Source organism: Fukomys damarensis, unplaced genomic scaffold (genome assembly GCF_012274545.1).
Source record: "Fukomys damarensis isolate Sample0158 unplaced genomic scaffold, DMR_v1.0_HiC HiC_scaffold_14, whole genome shotgun sequence".
NCBI classification, from domain to species: Eukaryota; Metazoa; Chordata; class Mammalia; order Rodentia; family Bathyergidae; genus Fukomys; species Fukomys damarensis.
In genome coordinates, this window is record NW_022900926.1 from 54,079,337 (window position 1) to 54,088,137 (window position 8,801).

Consider the following 8,801-nt stretch of genomic DNA (forward strand, 5'->3'; position numbering starts at 1 on the left):
TTTTTTTTTTTTTTTTTTTTTTTTTTTTTTTTTGGTACTGGGGACCTTGTGCTTGCTAGGCAGGCAGTGGAACCACTGAGCCAAATCCTCAGCTTTTTTTTTTAAATTGTACTAGGGACTGAACTCAGGGTCTTCTCACTGAGCTACATTCAGAGCCCTTTTGTATACTGTATTTTGAGATGGGATCTCAATAAATTGCTAAATTGCCCAGGCTGGGCTTGAATGTGTGATCTTCCCACCTCAGTCTCCTAGAGTGCTGGGATTACAGGCCTACACCACCATGCCTGGCTTTTTTCCATAAAATGGATCCATCAAGTTTTTCTCTGCAAATACCAGCCTGTAGAATCCTTTACTCTGAAATTAAAATTACTTTTTTATTAAAAGGATTTATAATTGTGACATTTAGGGTAAACTACATAAATAAAATTGCATACATAGAATCTGGGTGTGGTGGTGCATGCCTGCAATCCCAGTACTGAGGAGGCTGAGGCAGGAGGAATGTAGTGAGTTTGAGGCCAGCCTGAACTACACAGCAAAACTCTGTTTCAAAACAAAACAAAATTGCATACAGACAAGCTTATAAAAACTGATTTAAGGGGCAATCTACTTTCCCATCCTCCTGTCTCTCTTAGATAGAAGCTATCTTTTTCATACTCTTTAATTTTAAATTTTTCCTACTAAAAAACAAACTGATTTAATCCTTCAGAAATCTTATGTATTCTTGAAACTATCATTTGAACAATCCTTTATATTTTTACTATTAGGGATATAAGTAGAAAAGAAACAAAAGCAATCTGCAAACACATGCAATTGCATATATTGGTTTGAAATAACCCACTCACCTCCCTTAGCTATATAAATTATATAATATTTTAATCCTTGTATAATGGATAATAGCTATGTAAAGGATAAAATAACTATATTTCAGTAAGTTATTAACTAGTTTTTAAAATGTAGCAAACAAGCTCAAGAAATGCAATATAAAATGAGACTGGCAATTACCTCAATGTCACTTGATCTTGAACCTTGACCTTTACTCTTTAAGACTTGCAAGATGGACTTTATAAGAGATGCAGAACCAACAAAATCAGACTTGGCTTTGACTCTGGAACTCTGAGTAAATGTAGGAAAGCCGAAGTCTCAAAGTTGGCTTTGTCTTTTTGCTTGATAAAGACTTCCTTCCCCTCTTCCAGGTCTTTATATCTGTGTCCACCCTCCCTCTTTACTCCTTGATGGTTGAACTTTAGGTGCCTTTTGTCTTGCCTGCTTGGTTTATGCTTGAATTCTAGCTAAAAGGTTGGTTCAAACTGGGGGGTGCTTGCCAGCTACTGTGGACTGCTTTAGATTTTCTGAGATAAAGAAATAAACACAGTTAGGCAATGTTAATCTTATAACATATGCTCCTGAAAACATATATATATATGCACATGTATACAGTACATTAACATGCACACAAAATAAAGGATATTGAACATAAGCAAATCCTCTTGGGCGGCGAGTGTAGAAGTCAAGTGGAATGTAAACGTCTACTATAGGGCCATATCGACCAAATTCACGGCGCAAGTCCTCAGGCCTGAAGTGTTTTAGAAATAGGGCAAAGAAATATGAATAGCTAGATTAAAATATTTTGCCTACAGAAATCTAGTTGAAAACCTTCAAAAGAAAGTATATCATCCAGACCAGTGTTATCTGAAACTGTTTTTTATAAAAATCATCCAAGGTTTTAAAATGGAAGTAAAAGGAAAGGAAAAAAAAAAATCTTCTTTCTTAGACACTCTTATTTAGGAAATCTGGATTAGGGCCTGGGTATCTGTATTTTTACAAGCATTCTAAGTGACTGTCATTCTTGTTCAATTTTGAGAAACACTGATCCAGCACATCAACCTTTGAAAGTTATTCCAGTTATGAGACCTAAAAGTTTCATTAAGAACATATCCATTTGCTTCACTGTCACTTCACGTTTCTGTTAGTCTTGTTTTCAGATAGCAATAATGTGATTCTGAAAAAGTCCTAAAATTATTTCTCAGGCTTTAAGGGAAAACAGATGTTTTACTATTAAACATAAAGCAAAATACTGTATTCTCAAAACTGATAGGAATTTTGAGCTTCCTATAATGCCTTCTACTGTAATAGGTACTGAAGAGGGGATACCAAAGAAATACATAGTGTATTTGTCTTCTTGGTGCTACAGTTTATCTAAAGAGATAAAAATACTTAGCAGTAATAAGCTGACAGTTACAGTGCATTTATATAGTAGCCACTGGTTATCTTAAAAATCTTAAAATCATGTAATTTTCACCTAATGTAGTGGCCCACACCTGTAATCCCAGCACTTAGGAAGCTGAGGTAAGAGAATCACAAGTTCAAAGCCATCACTCCTGCCTCAGCCTCCTCAGTGCTGGGATTGCAGGCATGGACCACCACACCCAGCTTCTATGTATGCAATTTTATTTATGTAGTTTATCCTAATGAGTTCGAGATCAGCTTACACTAGAGACCCTGTCTCAAAAACAAAACAAAGCAAATAAAACAAAAAACAAACATACAAACAAAAACCACTTGGTTCTCACAACAACCCTATGGGTGTTAACAGATGAGGACATACATTAATCCTTCTGAGGTCATTAAGCCAGCAATGACACAGCTGGAAATAAACTTCTACAGTTTGACACCAGTCTGTGTCCTTAACCATGTACCATACTGGCTCATGAAGATTACAGGAAACTGGTTGTGTTGTGTGCATGCTGGTAATCCCAGCATTTGAGAGACTGAGGCAGGAGGATGGTGAGGTTAGACTAGCCTGGACTACATAAAAAGAACCTATCTTTAAAAAAAAAATCATTTGGATTTACCATCAAGTTTTGAGTACAATACATGGATTTTTAAAAAATCATGTAATTCAAAACATGTAAAGAATCAAAGAACTGCAAAGCTTCTGCTTGGGCAAACAGAAGAAAGTTATCCATGATAAAAATTAGTTTAAAAAATTAGTTGGAAAAGAGGTAGAATGAAAAGAGAAAAGAGGCAAAAATAGCAGCTGTCAGATTTAGAAATGCAGACTTTGAGGTGATGCTGGAGCATTCTTAAGAGCTCTATGAGCAACTGGAAATTAAGACTATACAAATTATATTAATTTTATTTTCTCTGAGACTAGAAAACAAGTGATAAAGGTGAGAGATGAGAATTTAGGCTTCATTACATAATGATTTAACTAGTACTGACTAAGCATTCCATCTACATTAGGCAGAGCAGGCCATATTAAGACATACTTTAGTACAGTAACATTTCTTTGCCTTCCTTGGTAGACTATTAGTTTTAAAGGACAGGGATAATGTTTTGCTTTTTGTTTTTATTTTCTCTTTCACTTATTTATTCAACAAGTACTTACTGGGCACCTGTTGTGAGTCAGGTCCTAGAGATATGGTGAGGGATATAAACACATAATTCCTGCTCCCATAATACATAAAATATAGGATAAAGATTCTCAACCACTCATGAATATCAGAATCATCTGTGAAGGGAATGCTACAGAATTAGGCACCCCAGCCTGATGCATAAACTGTAGACCTAGTTAGTGGTGGTGCACACCTATAATCTGAGCTACTCACTAGGCTGAGGCAGTAGAATTGCAAGTTTGAGGGCAGCAGGGACAGCTTATCAAGACCCTGTCTCAAAATTCTAAAATTTTTAATAAAGGACCTTTTTTTGGCACCAGGGATTGAACTTAGGACCTTGTGCTTGCGAGGCAGGCAGAAGAACCACTGAGCTAAATCCCAGCCCTTAATAAAGGACTTTAGTGGTAGAACATTTGCCTAGTATGCACAAGGCCCTGGGTTTAATTCCCACTACCATTACCAAAAATGAAAAAATTTCATTGGGCAATTCTAAGACTGAAGATTGAGAATCACTGTTAAATCAGGAATCTTCACCAACATATCTCTGTACTTAGCATAGATGATGGGTACAGAGTAAAGCAGTCAATATATATATTTGCCTATTAATGAGTTAAGAATATATTATGGTTATTTTTAGGAGTCAAGAAGACAGGATAAGAAATTAAGTTACCTAGACCAGTACAACCATTCACTAAGCCAGGCAGCAAAGCTAGAACTCAAATGAAGATCTTCTAAGGTAACTCATCCCATCAAATGCTGGTAGCTAACAGGAAAGAGATCCTGGGTAATATAAGGGAAAAGTCTGGGACAGTGTGTATCACAGAGGCTTGGAATCCTAGAAAGCACGGGTGATAGTCTGAAGAGAAAATCCAAAATAGCTGACTCCCATTCATTATCTTCACATCCCTTATTTCTTAGTTGTTGTTTTGTTTTCATCTATTTCTACATTTTGGGTGTGATCTTCTTCAACATTCAGAAATTATATTTAGAACTGTACATATTATAGAGAATAATAAAATATCAACAGTATGAATCTACCAACAAGATTTATTATGGCCTTATTTTGGTGTGTGTGTGCCAGAGATTGAACACAGGGCCTTGTATATGCCAAGGCAGCCCCTTCAAAACTTTTTTTTAATTGCCAAATGTGCTGCCGTGTACATTGTCTGTGCTTCCTAGATTTCTACTTATTTTTTTTGAGTTCTACTTTTCTGACATGTATCATTAGTAAAGAAATTGGTGGGATGGAGATTATGCCTATCTTCAGTCTCACTATTCCAAGGGTACAAACAACTTACACACTCCTAAAGCATGCCACTAGAATTCATGCAGTTCCAGTTCTGCATTAATATCTTTCATTTCCTGCCATGTGGAAGGATACGGAGTATGTGGGTATCTCATTAAGTTTTGCTTTGTTTTGAGATGGGGTCTCATTATGTTGTCCAGTCTAGCCTTGAGCTCCAGCAACCCTCTTGCTTCCGTCTTCCAAACAGCTAGAACTACAGGTAAGAGCCACTGTACCCAGCTTTGTTTTACTTTTAATTTACCTAATGACAAATGGGATACAGCATGAAAAGCCATTTATTTATTTATTTATTGACAGGATCTTGCTACATAATTCAGACTGGCCTTGAACTAACTATGTAGTCCAAACTGACTTCAAACTCATGACAGTCCTTCTGCCTCAGCCCCCCTTGTACTGGGATCACAGGCATGCAACACCATACCTGGCCCAACAGGCCATTTACCTGTTTAAGGCTCTAGAAGTTATAGTAATTTTGGTATTGTGTTTTTTATGTAAAAGACAACTAAAACTGAAGAACAACTTTAATTCTACATTTTTAAATTTTATGTCTTTTTTTTCTTGATTTGTTGCACTAATTAGGATCTGTAACAGAATATGTTGAATGGATATTGTGAGGATAGGCATCCTTGTTTTCTTCCTGATCTTAGGGGGAAAGCATTCAAACTTTTGCCATCAAGTTTTTAGGTTCGCTTTAAGTTTGTTTGTTTGTTTTTTGAGGCAGGGTTTCACTATGTAGTCCTGGCTGGACCTGAATTTGCTATGTAGTCCAGGCTAGCCTGAAACTCAAGATCCTCCAGTCTCAGCCTTCCACCTAGGATTACAGATGGTCACCACCATGTCCAGCAGCTATAGGTTTTTAGAGATGCCCTTTATTAGGCTGAAGAAGTTCCCATCTATTTCTAGTTTTCTGGAACTATTTTTTTTTCTGGAACTTTTTAATCATAAATGTTGCTCAAGTTTGTTTAATGCTTTTTCTATATCTATCATCAAACTATATAGCCTCATATACACTGTAACCAAAGAATGCTAAGTAGTCCAAGAGGCATTGCTCCCCAACCTAACAAGATGTTATATATCAAAATGGGAATGCTATATTACTTTGGTCCATTAATTTCCACATTATTTGCCATTTAAAAATTATTCCTCTAGGGACCGGGATTTAGCTCAGTGGTTCTGCCACCTGCCTTGTACAAGCAAGGTCCTGAATTTGATCCCCGGTACAAAAAAAAAAAAAATTCCTCTATATAGTAAAAGGAACAAAGACATTAAAATTAGTATTTTCCCAATCTACATTTTGTTTCACCTATGAAAAGAAATATAACACAGAGTCAGCATGGTGGCACATGCCTGTAATCCCAGCACTTGGGAGGCTGAGGCAGGAGGATCACTGTGAGTTCAAGACCAGCCTGGGCTACGTAGTGAGTTCCGGGCCAGTCTCAGCTAGATAGTGAGACCCTGTCTCAAAAAACCAAAATAAATAAATAAATAAATAAATAGAAATATAACACAAAATTTAAACCTTATTTTAAAAATTTCTTCAGTTTTTGTTCCCAATTACATCCTAACTTACTAGATTTTGTACTAATCCATAACGTCTTTTGCTTTATGATATATATTAAAATGGACACCTGGACAAAATAATTTTTGTTGTTTTGAGACAGGGTCTTGCTATATAGTCCAAGCTGGCCTTGAATTCACTCTGTGGACTAAGGCTGGTCTTGAATGTGAACTTGAATTCCCCTGCCTAAGCCTCCCAAGTGCTGGGATTTTGGCATATGCCACATACCTGGTTTACAAGAAAAAATGTACTGAAATTTGGTTTTATTTGAAAACTACGTATCAAAGCTTTTTTTTTTTTTTTTTTTTTTTTTTTTTTAAGTTCTGCGGATTGAACCAAGGACCCTGTGCCTGGTAGACAAGCATTCCACCAATGAGTTACACTCCCAGCTGTGATTTTTTTTAATATTCTTATTAAATAAAATCTGAAAAACAGTTTTGGATAAAAGAAAGTAAGTCATGTGCTACCACTCACTTTCTTCTCAATCTGTTTTCTGTAGTTTTTCTTTTCCTCATCTTATAACTGAAATCTGATTGCATATATAATTTTATACTCTATTGATTTTGTTTGACATTTTATCCCAATTGTTTTCTTTATGGGTATGGTGAATGTTAAAGTTAACATAAGATGTGTCAAGGTGTCATACTGATAATTAACTTACACTGTATACCACTTGTACAAAAAGTTAGCATAGCTTACATGTGGTAATTCTACATAGTACCACTCCCTAGCTATGTACTTTCAGGCAAGATATTTAATTTCTCTTATCCTAATTCTTATTTGTAAATGAGGTTAATAAAGAATGCACAGGATTAATGTGGAAATCAATAACATAAATAAAGTTTTTAGTATAGCATCTAGCATACATGCAATATTTAATAAATGTTAATAATTAATATAACATAATCTTCTAAATTGTCATCTTCTCAGTGGCAGCACTAAAAAGTAGTGAAAGAATGGAAGAGGATATCAGTAAATCCCAATTAGTCTCAATACTCAATGACAGGGCCGGGGATTTGGCTCAGTGGTTCCACAGCCTGCCTGGCAAGTGCAAGGGCCTGAGTTCGAACCCCAGTACACTCCCCCCCCAAAAAAAAACAATACTCAATGACAGATTACCTAGATCAAAATTTAGTTGTCAGTGCAGATATATTTTGTTTAAGTAAGTCTTTATTTTCTTTGCAGTGGTGAGGGGTCAAACACAGGGAGCCATGTATGCTAAGTAAATGCTCTAACATTGATTTATATCCCCAGCCAAGATATGTTCTATTTAGCAAGCCTAATGTTAAAGTTTTTTAAAACATGTATAAGTATGAAAATGCCAATATAGTGCAGTTTCTAAATCTATAAAAATTGGAATTTCTTACTCTTCAGCTTAACAAATGCTAACATTTTGGAACTGAGTTTATATACAGACTACACATTTCTGGTTTGTCTTTGATATAGATGTGGAAACAAGGATTCAAATGTCTATCAGGACAGCCATCACCTGATGCTTTGTAGCACATTCTGTTCCCTTTAAATGGCACATATCCTTATTGACTTGGTACAGCCCACATCATCTTATTGTGCCTTATAATCTGACAGCTACACTCATTTCTGTTATTCTGGCTGGCTCCTGTGCCTATTAGAATTGGAAACCACTACGTTTTTGTTGTTTTGTAAATATGCTAAAGAGAGTTGATGCTCATTCAGTTTTCAGGTGGTCCGTTTAACTGAGACTTTTAAAAATCCTGAGCAAATTACAAAATTTTGCTTTGCTATATACACTAATGTACTGATACTCAGGTTTAGAGAAAAAAAAAAAAGAACAACACGGGTATCTTTTAGATATTAACTAAGATACACTGTACTAACTCAAAATCGACTATTGTGACATATTTTGGTAGGGATCAAACAGAAGATACATAACATTTACTCCTCAAAAGTCAATTATGACTATTCCAGATGATTACAAAGTCAAGAGCTGCATACATTGATTGGTTCCTGTCTAGCCCATAGTAAGTCATTAAAACTCTAAGCTTCAGATCTCTTTATGTATGTAACTAGAAAGGTGAAGGCAAAACCCGGTGAAACTAATGAGTCTATGAATGCCCCTCCTGCCCCTAATTCTCCCTGGCTCCCATTAAATGAAAAAGTGCTAGATGAAAAACCATTCCTTAACATGTATGTTTAGATACTGTGTAGACAAAATTCTCAAAGGGGGGTTTAAGGAATAGGGACAGAGCATCAGAGTTAAATCCATCCAAACCGTTACAAAAGGTGTTAATCTTCGTATATCTGATTTGTCTGGAAATTGAGATGTGGCAAGCAGGAGTCTCAATGTCTCCAGGGCAGCTATCAGCTGAGGCTTAGCAGCTAGCAGATTTGGTTCAGAACTTCGAAGAAAAAGGCAATAAATCTCACGAGCTGAAGTTATCTTTTTTATATAATATAAAATTGTGTAAAGAATGCAATTCAACCGTGCGTACTCTCCGCAGGTAGACGAAGACTGGGCAAAATGGAATGGCAAGGCCCAAGATACGCATTCTTTTCAGAGACG

General features: G+C 36.1%; 1 protein-coding gene and 1 long non-coding RNA gene across 3 annotated transcripts in view; one reads left to right on the forward strand and one right to left on the reverse strand.

Annotated features, from left to right (window-relative positions):
* Positions 1–2,041, reverse strand: part of Srsf12 (serine and arginine rich splicing factor 12) — a 10,572-nt gene extending 8,531 nt beyond the window's left edge. The window contains exon 1 of one of the 2 annotated variants that reach the window (XM_033763382.1): positions 1,003–2,041. The gene's annotated coding sequence lies outside the window, so the exon portion shown is untranslated. The remainder of the gene's footprint in view (positions 1–1,002) is intronic. The other variant, XM_033763383.1, reaches the window with a different exon arrangement.
* A 1,792-nt stretch (positions 2,042–3,833) lies between these two features.
* LOC117286017 lies at positions 3,834–8,801 on the forward strand. Its single transcript, XR_004517146.1, has 3 exons — positions 3,834–4,900; positions 6,581–6,710; positions 8,740–8,801. It is a non-coding gene; the product is annotated as an uncharacterized LOC117286017 (long non-coding RNA).